Consider the following 14,640-nt stretch of genomic DNA (forward strand, 5'->3'; position numbering starts at 1 on the left):
AGATCATTAAAAACAAGTAGGTTGAACCGCGTCGACTCTCACTCTGTCGAACTTTCGAGATCCTCCCCGATGTATTCCTCGGTTCTTCTGTGGTATTATTCTCCCAAGTCCCCAGAAATTACACTCTTCACTACCAACTGCACTATTAGTCGAGGAAATTAAGCATTTTGGCTCGCAATTTTTTCGTCCAGCATGGATTTACTTGAAATTTTCACAGAAGGTAGGGAATAGTCCAAGGATCATTTTCTATATCATGTCGCTGTACGCTAAAACCATGGGGGTGGTTGCCACCCCATCTCGGGGGCGGGAATTTTTTATTACATTTTAACCATAGAAAGCGATGTAAAAGGTAATTCTAAGAAAAAAATGTTTTTTACATTTTCTTCGTAAAACTTATATTTTTCGAGTTATTCGCGTTTGAAAGTAACAGTTTTTCGATGAAAAAATCGACTTTTTTAGAGGGTTTTTTGAGAATACCTCGAAAAATATGTAAATTCTGTTTCTGTAATATCTTTAAGACCAACACAAACCTAGATGGGGCATGTTAAAAGTTAGCTTTTTTCGTCAAATGCATAATTTGAAATATTCAATGTAAAATAACTGAAAAACTTTGCATTTTTCGAGGAAAACTTAAATAATATTTTTTCAAGTATACAGTTAGGCCTTTAAAAAAATAATAATAAAAAGTTTCTAGCCTGAAAATTAGGCGACTTATGATAAAAAAAAAGGTCGGTACCTACTTTTCTCTATGAAAAAATTAGTGAAAACAACCCCCTAACTACCCTCCTAATTAAAAATTGGTCTTCACCTTTCTGTAATTCCTTTTATATTTATATTATCAATACACCCAAAAAGTTTTACCTACTTAAAAGGCCTAATTTTAGAAAAATTGGAGTTTAGAGAAAAATTAATTTTTTGGAATTTCCAATTTTTCACCTTTTACTTCAAAATATCTCCGGAAATACTGGAGATACGAAAAAAATGATGAACTACTAAATTGTAGCTTTTTAATAACTTAAATTCCTTTTAGCATATATTTTCATTATAGTGAACAGTTAGCGAGATATAGCTGTATAAAACCTCTATTTACAAGCTAACACCCCTTATTCGAGCCCTTTAAACCCACCCTAATTAAAAACTAAGGGATCTTACGGAATTTAGTTTACGCAGTCTTATAACTCTTCAAAAATTCTACAAAGTCATTTTTGAAAAAACTTTGTATCGCCAAAAATGAAGGAGATATGTTTATAAAACCAGTTTGAAAAATTCGGAAAATTCGGATAGTCCGCTTATGGATACTTTTCAATGTATGTTTAATACCACAGAACCGGTTCGTATACTGGAAGGTGACTAAAAAACTATTTGTGTTTGTATTCGTACATATTTGCAAATTCTTATTTTTGTCTAAATAAATGTTTTTGTAATTCTTTAATTCTACTTTTTTTCTGTATAGATCTATTAAAATATCTACTTGTAAAAACTGTAATGTTATTAGGGGTGGTTTTTAAGGGTTGAAATATTATGATATTATATCCTAATCTATAAAACAATCATTATTTAACCAATCAAAACCAAATTTTACCCATATTAAAGTTTACAATGTTTTTATATAATTTTTCAAAATAAGGGGTAGTTTACACGCCTAAAAATAATCAACGCCCTTAAGCATGATATAGAATATGAAGTACAGGGTGAGATGAACCTAATCCCAAATTTTTATGTAAATCGATGCAAGCCGAAATTATTCTTTTAGGATAAGTAAATTTTTTATATATTATAGCTCCAACAAGGGTGGTTTTAAGGGTTGAAATATTATGATAGTATATCTTAAAGCATAAAGCAATCATTATGTTACTAATAAGAACCTAATGTTGACAATATTAAAGTTTAAAATGTTATTTTCTAATTTTTTACAATTAGGGGTAGTTTTCATCCTTAAAAAACCAAAAGCGTACAACGACTTAATATAAAAAATGAACTAGAGGGTGTAATGACCCTAATCCCAAATTTTTGTACAAATCGATGCTGGACGAAAAAATTGCGAGGTTTTGCCATTTTTTCAACTTCATTTCCTCGACTATATGAATAGCTGTATGGGAAATGACATAGAAAAGATCAAGAAAAGACTAAGCCGGCTAATGGTATAGACTCTTTTGGAATTCATTCAGCTACAAAGGGAACTATCTTAAATATAAACAAAGGAACGATCATGTCTAAAAAGGAGTGATGTGACAACATAGGTTGCAGTCAAATCCTTTTAACTAGGTATCTATCTATATCTATAAGCGAGGTTCCTACAGACTCTGCCGCTTCTCGCGTTTCGACCGCCTTTTTTTCTGTCCGTCCATTCGTCTTCTTTGATGGCTCTATCTCTCATGATGTGCCGTAAATTTTCTTCCCAGGCAACTGAAGGCCTTCCCCTTCTTCTTCTTTGTTGTGGTATGTAATTTAATGCTTTCTTGGGCCATCTATATTCATTCATTCGTTTTACGTGGCCATAACACACTAGTTGTCTCTTTTCAATTCTATTTGGAATATAATACACTGGATTTGGAATATAATAATACACTGGAAACTACAGTATTTGTCCTCCTTCTAATATCTTCATTCCTGATGTGATCTTTTTTGGATATACCACACGCTCTCCTTAGATAATCCAATTCTACTACTTCTATTCTTTTTCGATCTTTCTTCGTGATCTGCCAAACTTCTGCCCCATAAGTCATAATAGGCTCTACCAAGGTACGATAGATTGTCAATTTCGTTTTTTGTCTTATATCTTTAGACCATAGCAGAGAGTTTAGAATGCTTATCGCTTTTTTGTCCTGCTGGGTTCTGTTTTCGATGTCTCTTTTGGTAGTGCCTTCTTTAGATATTATAGGTTCGAGATATTTATATTCATTACATGTTGTTGTAGTTCTAATTTCTAAATCTGGATCTTCTTCATCATCTCCTATTTTAAGATACTCTGTCTTTGACATATTCATATTTGACATATTCAAATCCTTTTATACAACGGTAAATACAGACCACAGTGATTTTACTATGAATGAACTAGTGATCGATGGTTCAGACTCGGGCCAAAAAACAAAATGTGCTATGGATGAGCAGTACGGTAAACGATGGGGCTTGCCACACGGTGTAACTCATTCCATAGATCCCTACCAGACGGGTGTGTATGCTTAAGAAAACGGTTATATAGAAAAAGTCTTTCTTATTGTTTTTTACCTATATTCTTTTCTATTACTTTTTTTGCCTTTCATTTTCTTTTTTTTTATATGTGTTGTTCTTCATTTTTATTCAATAATTATATATTAGTCAATCTAAAGATATGCAGTTAGAAAGTAGGCATTTGCAGAATTTATTAATTAAAGGATTAACTTTTAAACTGTGTTTAATAGTATTTCATAAAATATTAACAGCTTGGTTTTTTATGAGTGTTAGTTTTAAAGTTTGACAGATTAGCTTTTAAATATACATATACGTAATATTAAGCTCGTAAAATATTGCTAATAGTACATTAGTACGAGTATATACATACATAGATACATAATCGATTGCCTTTTATATCTATAGGTGTCGAGGTTTCTTCCTTTATATGCTATTCTCTGCAAATTTACGCCACTTATTCCTATCTGCTACTAAAACTTTTGCTTTTTGTCACGATGTTCCTCTTTTCTTAAGTATTTCGTTTACACTAGTGTTCCAGCTTTTCCTTGGTCTGCCCCTCGTGCTTTTACCCACTGCTTTGGTCTCCCACGCCATTTTCATTGATTGCCGTCACTCATTCTTATCATGTGTCCAGCCCATTTGAACTCCTTTTCTTCAACTTTTTCGTTGAGCGTATTTACCTGTAGTTCATGTCTCATATCTTTCTTTCTTCTTTTGTAGAATCTTCTTGCTCCCACCACTTTTCTTAAATATCTCATTTCTGTAGCTTGTAATATTTTTCTTTGTCTGTCATTCAGCACCCAGTTTTCTGCCCCATATATTGTAATTGGAATATATACGGTTTTATAGACTGTTATTTTGATTTTACTCGATATTTCCTTTTTATTTGGGAAATTTTTATACAGTGAATACTAATTCTCGTTGCCAATTTTATCCTGTTTCCAATTTCATCTTCTTGTGTAGCTTTATTCATTTATTTCCATCATTATTCCCAAATACTTAAAGAGGTCTACTTGCTAAATTTTTTGCCCTTCGATTTCAATATTTATATTTGCTTCTTTGTTGGCTATTGTCATTACTTTTGTTTTCTCCATATTTATTATTAAATTGTAGCTTTTTAGTTAATCTGCCTAGATTGTTACTGAAGTTCCAGAGCCTTTTCAGTTCTTGCAACTAAAACAATGTCATCGGCAAATGTATAGGCTTCAATTTTTATTTTTTGCAGATTTCTATACCCTACAGCGCATTTTTTAGTTTTTATCCAACACTTTTTAAATACTTCTTTCATAACAAAATAAATAACAGTGGGCCCAGCACTCCACCTTGTCTAACCCCGTCGTTATTAGAAAATTCGACTGAGATTAGGTTACTTGTCCTGACCTGATTTTTTGTGTTGACATACAAACTCTTTATTGTACTTATGGGTTCTTCATCAACTTCCTTGTTTATCAGGCTTTGCCATATTCCTTCTCTATTGATTATGTCAAACGCCTTTTTCATATCTAAGAACGCAAGGCACAGTGTATCGTTTCGAACAGTGTTTTTGCAGTGACTTGCTGTAGTGAGAATATATGGTTTTTTACGCTGTGTTATGGTCTAAACCCACATTGAATATCTACGAGTATATACGAAAGTTGTTAATATAGACTAAACCACTTATAAAGAAATTATGAAGCAATGATGGCAAACAAAACAAGGTATGTAATCTTAATAGGCGATTTCAACAAAATAGGGTAAGACAAAAACCAAAATGAAACTTTAATAGGACCCTATATATTAAGCCAAAGAAATAACCTCAAAAACCTCAAACCTCAAACCAGATGGACTGATGACATCAGATGACATTAAAATTTTACCTTAAAAATGGCTTTACCAATGGACAGTGATAAAGCAAAATAAGCACTATGAGTGTATAACTTATAAATGTTAAAAAAAGGATTGCCAGTCATCACTGACAATGAAAAGACTATTATCTGTCATTTTTCGCGAAGGTTGTATAAATTTCGAATGATAAAGAAAATCTAAAAAAATTAATAGGTACCTGACTATCAATCGATAGTAATAAAAAAAACTAACCCTACAAGTGTAATTATTTGGATTATTTCATTCATAGGAGATTCTGACCAATAGAAAGCTACAGAAATAAAAATTAAACTGATAATTTTTGATAATTTCCCGTCGTCAAGTATATTACGTCAGATACCCTTCGTTGCTATGAAAAAATACATTCAGTGACATTAATGACAATTAATGTTTTAAAAATTATAAAAGTGATAACTTTCAACCGTCAAATATTTATAACAACTGTGTGTTTAATTAATTGTACTAATTTGTACTTACATAAATAATTGACAATAAAATTTTTGGTTTTAAACAGTTTTATTCATGAAATAATCACAACAAATTGCACTCGATCTCTAAAATTAATATAGAATTTTAGAGCTCTTGTGCAATTACTACTGATAATGTTTCGAGAAATTTATTTGATAAAATAACGTTGTTTTGCCAAAAACCAGACCAGAGGTGCGAACATGGAGAAACCAATAATTTTTTAAATGCATTACAAGTAGACTAAAAGAAGAAATTAAAGGAATTAGTTACCATTCAAAAGTATCAAAAGTTGAAAATAATTTTAGGGACATGGAAACTGATTTTTGTACGGCAAGCATTTAGTTCCAAGTCGTTGCCTATAATATAATATAAAGCAACATGTTTAAAAAATCAACTATTTTCAATGGGAAATAAGCCACAATTTTACCAAAAAAATTATTTTATTAACGTTTCGACGCCCAAGTCGGGTGTCGTTGTCAAAATACAAAATAATACTAAATTAAACAAAAATATTGCTGCTTAGTAAAAAATTCTTCTAATAATTATTTATTTAATCTGACTCGTTTATATCGGCAATTCAGACATGTATTATACATTTTAAAGTAGAAGACTTTAAAATAATATTGATGAGTTGTGTTCCTGGGACGACTTTACTAAAAGATAGTTCATGTGATTTCATGAAATCAACCTAATTCAAGAATATCCGCGACAAAAAATCACAGCATATGATCTGTCTTTAAAAAGACAACCAAATGCAACGGTGGCAGTAAAATTCTCGCGCTAGAGACTCCATAGTAAATCACGAGGGAATACCAGGAAAAACCTCGTGATACTATCCCGACATCGTAAATATTTGAGCTTACATTTAGTTTACTCTCAAATCTAATACCAAATTCCGACTGTAACATATATATGTTATTTTAAATTATAAATAATATTAATAATACATAGATATTATATACATAATACTAAAATTTAAAATATGTACTAACGCGATATGTTACTGACTTACTAATCGTGGTATTTTCTTTCTATTGACTTCCTCTTTTAGTATGGGTAACCATATCCTACTGCATTCTACCAAGGAATTTGCGACACAATTGGTTTCATTTAGCATAATTAGAGCCGCTTCTTTGATTTTTCTCTTTTTACTATCTGTTTCTTTTAGGACTATACTTGAATCTCTCCACTAAACTCTATGTTCATTATCGCATGCGTGTTGACATATTTGAGATCTATCAAATTCTCTATTTTTAATATAAGACTGATGTCTACTTATTCTAACGTTTAATGGTCTTGACGTTTCACCTAAATAAAATTGTTCGCATTCACAAGGTATTTTATAAATTACAATTCTTTGTTCTTTCTTGTTCATTGTTAGGTTTAGTTTTAGATAGAATAGATCTTAATGTGTTTGTTGTTTTGAATGTTGTTGAAATATTGAATTTATTTCCTATTGTTTTAAGTTTCTCGGATAGTCGTTTTATATATATGGTATTGATATTTTCCTCGTATTATTTCTTGTGGCTGTTATAGGATCCCGTTCTACGTTGTTCTGTTCTATTCCATCCAATCTTGACAATTCCTTAAAATAGCATATATATTAAAGTCGGAATTTGGTATTAGATTTCAGAGTAAACTAAATGTAAGCCCAAATACCTACGATGTCGGGATAGTATCACGAGGTTTTTTCCTGGTTTTCCCTCGTGATTTACTATGGAATCTCTAACGCGAGAATTTTACTATCATCGTTGCATTTGGTTGTCTTTTTAAAGACAGATCACATGCTATAATTTTTTTGTGACTGATATTCTTGAGTTGGTATTGATTTCATGTAATCGAATGAACTATCTTTTAGTAAAGTCGTCCCAGGAACGCAACTCATAAATATTGGCGATATCATTTTAAAGTCTCCTTTAAAATGTATAATAAATACATGTCTGAATTGCCGATATAAATGAGTCAGATTAAATAAATAATTATTAGAAGAATTTTTTACTAAGCAACAACATTTTTTTTAATTTAGTATTATTTTGTATTTTTACAACGACACCCGACTTGGGCGTCGAAACGTTAATAAAATCATTTTTTTTTGGTAAAATTGTGGCTTATTTCCCATTGAAAATAATTGATTATAAAAATGCCACAAGGAAATAGCTTCAGAACAACATTAAAAAATCAAAGCGCTCAGCCAATATGGAAACTAAGTATAACAGCACTTGGGGTAACTCTTGGAGCAACTACATACTTAATCATGATGGCTTACTAATTGTCCGAACGTGAAATAATGGGTCATACTGCCATACCACTGTCAGTTCTACTCGTATATTTAGCAAATAATAAGAGTACCTATGTATATAATATCTACCAGTGGACTTTTGTCTGGATGCCCAGACAACATACAAATCGCTATTTTTTAAGCATTATTTTGAATGTTGTTGAAATTTTGAATTTATTTCTTATTACTTAAAGCTTTTCGATAATCAAACACATTCAAACAAAAAATCAGAGACCTACAGAGAACAACAGAAATCTAAAATTAAACCTACAAGAAAACAATGAACAATAAAGAACAAAGAATTGTATATATGTATAAAACATACATGTAAATGTGGATGAGAACATTTTTATTTAGGTGAAACATCAAGACCATTAATTGTTAGAGTAAGTGAACATCAATTTTATATCAAAAATAGAGAATTTGATAGTTCTCAAAAACGTGCATGGGAAAATGAATACAGAGTCCAATACAAAGGTTCAGGTATAGTCCTGGAAGAAAATTCAAGTAAAGTAAATTATAAATAGTCATCCCTCCTAAGTGCCTTCTCTATTGAGGTTGGCGATTAATATGGCAAATTTCTCTCTGTTCTGGGCTTGATGGATTAAGTCATTCCCTGTTGTGTGAGTCCAATCTCTGATGTTTCGGAGCCAGGATTGTTTCTTTCTTCCTATACCTCTTTTACCTTCGATTTTGCCTTCTAATATTACCTGGAGCTGCTCAAATTCCCTATGGCACATTATGTGTCCTAGATATGACGTCTTTCTAATTTTGATTGTATTGACCAGATGAGGACGTGTGTTCATTATTTCCAGTACTTCTTCATTTGTAGTTTTGCTGGTCCAACTTATTCTTAGCATTCGGCGGTACATCCACATTTCGAATGAATTCAGTTTGTTGACGTCATACTGTTTTAATGTCCAGGTCTCACAGCCATATAATAATAAAGACCACACATAACACTTTAGTGTTCTCAATCTTATTGCGACTGATAGCTTAGGGTTACAGAGCATTTTATTATAAATTGTAAAAAGAGGAAAATCGAAGAAACGCCTCAAATTATGTTATATTAAACCAAATGCGTCGAAATTCCTCAGCAGAATGCAGTAAGATCTGCTTATCCATATTAAAAGAGGAAATCAATAGTAATAAAATACCACTATTAGTAAGTCAATAACATATAAAGGATACATAAGTTCTAAAATAATGTATATGTAAAATAACAGCTTCGTGTTAATTTTGAGAGTAACTAAATATAATATCAAACACTTACAATATGGGGATCGTATTATGAGTGTTTATCCTGGTTCTTTCCTCATTAAAGCAATTATATATCTCAATCAAATTTTCAAATATACTCGATATTACTTGTTTCATTTCTTATTGAATTTTTATTTAGTGAATATGTACTAGATTTTTATTTACTACAGACTACAACAATATTTCTTCATCCTTTTAATTCATAATTATGGATCTAAAAATGTGTTAAAGATATCAAATGTGATATGTTTATATCAAAAGTGGTAATTAAAATCTATCATACAGTTCCTTAACGATAATCTTTGTCAAACTATTTATTAATTCTTAGATAAAAGTTTTTCCGCTTTTCACGATTTCTGTATAGGTATTGTTTGCTTTTCCGTATGCTCCTTAATCGATTGTTTTATTTAAATTATTATTACGTAAACTAATCCTTATACCCTATCACCACATATTAGTCAATTAAGAAAAAATAAAAAAAAAATTACATTAAAAAATATACTGATTCATGTTTGATTGCTAATATATTTTAAGAAACTTGTCTTCATTGTACACATATCAAAAATGTCAAAGGAAAACAAAGTTTTTTCTCACATATTCGTCAATTTTGATTGGATTTCAAAAAATGACATACCGTTAGAATGCCTGATTAGTCAGCAATGAATTGATTCTAATTTCAGTGTAATGCGAATTTTCTATGATGAAATAATCAAACAAAAGTTCAGAAGTGCACTAATTTAATGGAAATTTTTACCATAAACGTCAATATAAAACATTAACACCTAACAACAAATGTGTGTAATAATCTGCTATTCCTACAACAGCATTCATAATTACAGCTTGACACCGTCTTGCCACGCTTAAAATTAAATTATCAATTTTGTTTTAAGGCAATAGGAACCAATCCTGTGTAAGATAAACTTGAAGGCCTTTTTTAATATAATCGTTTTACAGATGGAAGCAATGAGTTTCTGAAACATCTCCCATACATGGTCGATGGGATTAAGATTTGGAGATTGAGCTTGTCACTGTAAAAGGGTAATATCCTCATTATAAAACAAATATATTACTGTTGCGTCAATATGTGACCCTGTATTTACACTTCATGTAACACAAATCATAACCTGCAGCAGTGGTAAGTTGAAGAACAACAGGTTCTAAGATACGACCAATATATTGATACATACTGATTAAAAGTGCCTTCCAAAAAAACGGGAACAGTTCGATTATGAAAAATTATTCTAGTCGACATCATATCTTGTAGTTCAAACTCTCGTCGTCTTGAATCAGTGTTGAGAGAAAATGTAGGTGCATCTGTGAATCACACAGAATTCCATTCTTGTAAGCCCCAATGCATATATGTTGTTATGGTGTAACATGGGAACTCTGAATGGAGTTATGATTTCCAAGTTAGCTTTATGTTATCAATTCCTCGAAAGTTTGGTCACATGTTATGGATATTTTCCAAGGTCCCATAAAGTTTACGTGCAGTTATATGCAGACTTTGACGAGCTAACCCTACCACATACCGATCCTGCCAAGAAGAACATATTTTGATTTGTAGAGAACAAGTTTTCAAATCGAATGGTATATATTATAAAACAATGTTTAAGTTTTTATTGAAAAAAGTGGAGTAATAGTGGTGTTCCTTAAGGGTACGGACATACCGAAAATACAGGGTGCGCCAAACCTCTGGTTTTCTTTGATTACGGCTAAACTATGAGATATAAAAAAAAATGTTTATAACAAAACTAATGTGTATCAAAGAGGTCTATAATTTAAAATTATTTTCAATTATACAGGGTGAGTCAGAACGACGGTATGAACCAAAGTTTTATTTTTTTAAATAGAACACCCTATATATTAAATCATTTTTGAATATATTATTTAAAAATATGAAAAATTTGTATAAGGTCTTATAGGCCTAAAGTTAATAATTTTCGAAATATTTATATTTTTATTGAGAAAAATGGTAATATTTATAGGGTTGTGGATTATGTTTCCAAGGAAATAAAAATTTAGGTGATAGGTCAAAGTTTTTAAAATATAGTGCTATTTTTAAATAATTTAATATTTTTTACTTTTAGCCATAAAATATACAGTGTGATCACTATTTGCAAATACAAAATTTTCTCATTTTTTTTAAATGGGACACCCTGTATATTAGTTTTGTGTTTTGTAGTAAATATTACAACCTTTCTTTTGGTATAAGGTTGTATGTACCTAGCATGTTTCGTTTTGTAGATATTTAAAAAAACTATAGATTTTACGTTTTTGCGGATTTTTTATTTAAAAATTTTTTTGCAAAAAAATAGTTATAATCTGGTTTTAGAAACATACACTTAAATATAAAATATGAAAATAAAAATGTAATTAAAGATTAAAATAAATCGTATGCTAGTACAATTCAATTGAATTTAATAACTTTAAATTATTTTACAAAAAATATTTTACCATATTAATGAATGCATAAATTAGTTACTAAATTAAATAAACAACCAAATTTTAAATCAACCGTAGTAATTCTTCTACCGCAGCAACTTTCCTGTACCAAATTAATTGTTAGTTATATTGTATTTACGAGTAAGATCAGTTAATAACTTTTTAATTTACCTACATCTTGAGAACGTATAAAGTATGCTTTGAAACAAATGAACGTTATGGAAGTATATTAAGAAGTAAATAGTATCTATGTACCTACTAGTGTCACAAAAGCTGGTAATAATTTCTAATGGTTTCGCCCAAAACAAATGTCATATCCAAAAATTTTTCGGTTAAAAAATTAAAATTTAAAATATAAAAAATTGTTACAAAAATTTCAACTACAAAAGTATTACCAGCTTTTGTGACACCAGTAAATACTATTTATATTAATAAATAATTTGGCTGATACATTTAACATTCAGCTGTTTTAAAGCATACTTTATAATAATTTTTATATTCTCAAGATGTATGATGTATGTAAGTAAATTTAAAAGGTAAATTAAAAGTTTAACTAAATACAATTTAACTAACAATTAATTTGGTACAGGAAAGTTGCTGTAGTAGAAAAATTACTACGGTTGATTTAAAATTTGGTTGTTAATTTAATTTAGTAACTAATTTATGCATTCATTAAAATGGTTAAATATTTTTTGTAAAATAATTTAAAGTTATTAAATTCAATTGAATTGTACTAGCATACGATTTATTTTAATCTTTAATTACGTTTTTATTTTCATATTTTATATTTTAGTGTATGTTTCTAAAACCAGATTATAATTATTTTTTTTGCAAAAAAATTTTTAAATAAAAAATCCGCAAAAACGTAAAATCTATAGCTTTTTTAAAAATATCTACAAAACGAAACATGCTAGGTACATACAACCTTATACCAAAAGAAAGGTTGTAATATTTACTACAAAATGCAAAACTAATATACAGGGTGTCCCATTTAAAAAAAATAGAAAATTTTGTATTTGCAAATAGTGATCACACTGTATATTTTATGGCTAAAAGTAAAAAATATTAAATTATTTAAAAATAACACTATATTTTAAAAATTTTGACCAATCACTTAAATTTTTATTTCTTTGGAAACATAATCCACAACCCTATAAATATTACCATTTTTTTCAATAAAAATGTAAATATTTCAAAAATTATTAACTTTAGGCCTATAAGACCTTATACAAATTTTTCATATTTTTAAATAATATATTCAAAAATGATTTAATATACAGGGTGTTCCATTTAAAAAAATAAAACTTTAGTTCATACCGTCGTTCTGACTCACCTTGTATAATCAAAAATAATTTTAGAATATAGACCTCTTTGATACACATTAGTTTTGTTATAAACATTTTTTTGTATATCTCATAGTTTAGCCGTAATCAAAGAAAACCAGAGGTTTGGCGCACCCTGTATATGAATATGCGCGGTAGAGGTCGCGGTCGAGGTTTACATCGATGACGGGCAAAACATATTGAATATCCCTTCCTTTCAGTGTTATTTGCAGTTTCTGAGGTGACAGACACGTGTTCAGGGAAAGTTAGCTGTTTTACATTAAAAAATTATGTACATGAGCAACATTAGTGACGACAGTGATTGTATGTCTTCAAGTGAAAAGTGGTGGATCATTTGTAATTCTTAGTTAAAATCATCTTAAGTAACAGTATCTAGAAGAATCAAATACATACCATCACTATCTCCGGCAAATATCACGTGGTTTGAAAACCACTAATAAACTTATAATTTGCCACGCGATTCAAGGGCGCCCATATAAAAATTTTTAGGGGGGGGCCAAACGTGAAGATGTTGCACATTACATTTTGTATATTTCGGATGAAAATATATACAGTAGACTCTCTCTATAACGAACACGGATATAACGAGGTTTCGCTTATAACGAGGTACATTAGGTGTCCCATGAAATTCCTATTGAACTATAACGCTCTATAACGAGGCATATTTGGTTATAACGAGGAAAATTTAAATCGAAGAATACTTGTCTTTACCTGTTTTTAGCGTTGTAATGGTCATAAATAAATAAATGCCCCAACTACCTGTACATAGAAATGCCCAACATCTGTCTTATTATCGAGGCCAGTGCTATAATAAACTCGGCCACCTGTAATAAACATCTGCCTGTTTATCGAGCGATATTGAATACTATAGGAAATTTACAATTTATGGCGGCGAAGTCTCATTGTTCACTGTTCAGGTTGACCATCGACACATAATAAACTACGTAAGAGGCATCAAAAGATTTCAATATTATTATTGTTTGATATAACGAGATCCGCTTATAACGAGATAATTAATTCACCATTTCAGTTCTCGTTATAGAGGGAGTCTACTGTAGTTTAAACCACCTAAAAAACCTAGTTTGTACCCTGATGTGAGGAATTATTCATACATTTAAACACTAGACCAAGTTTTTAAATGGAAATATCATGGGTACCACAAAAGTTGAGCCTCTCTTTGAAACCCGTTTGAAAAGAATACAATGCTTGCAAAGCCTTCCCTTCAACTTTGGCGAGCAGACTAACCAAGAGTATGTGTCGAACCAAGTTTTTACTTTAAAATCTTAAAAAGGAGCCCCTTTTATTTTTGCAGATATAGAATCCTTATGAAAAATAAGGCACACATATTCCAAACATTTTTAGAATTGTTGATAGATGGCGCAAATAAATCGCATTTTCCGAATATAGCGCCATCCGTCAACAATTCTAAAAAAGTTCGAATAAATGTTACTTATTTTTTGAGGAGGAAACTCAATCTGCAAGAAAAAACGGGTGTTCCTATTTAAGATTTTAAAGTTAACTCTCACCCCACCTCCAGAGTGTGGAATGAAAAATCCTGTTTGGTGTCATTCTACAGATTTTTGAAAAATATTAAACACGTGTTTTTTAGTTTTATTTGGAAGTACATATATTTCTCGAGATATTAGACCGTTTCTATAATTTTGCTGTGGTATCACGATATACCGTTTTTTCCGATTATAGCGCTATCTAGGTATGCACAATTCGCAAAATGGCTCGAATAAAATTTGGTTATTTTTACAAGGAAAATCCAAATCTGCAACAAAAATTAGGGGTTCCATTTAAGATTTTAAAGTT

General features: G+C 30.3%; 1 protein-coding gene across 2 annotated transcripts in view; it reads left to right on the top strand.

Moving 5' to 3' along the window:
- Positions 1 to 14,640, top strand: part of LOC114332327 (uncharacterized) — a 186,551-nt gene that overhangs the window by 156,913 nt on the left and 14,998 nt on the right. The gene's annotated exons all lie outside the window — the stretch shown is intronic.

The sequence above is a fragment of the Diabrotica virgifera genome, chromosome 4, assembly GCF_917563875.1.
Source record: "Diabrotica virgifera virgifera chromosome 4, PGI_DIABVI_V3a".
Classification (NCBI taxonomy): domain Eukaryota; kingdom Metazoa; phylum Arthropoda; class Insecta; order Coleoptera; family Chrysomelidae; genus Diabrotica; species Diabrotica virgifera.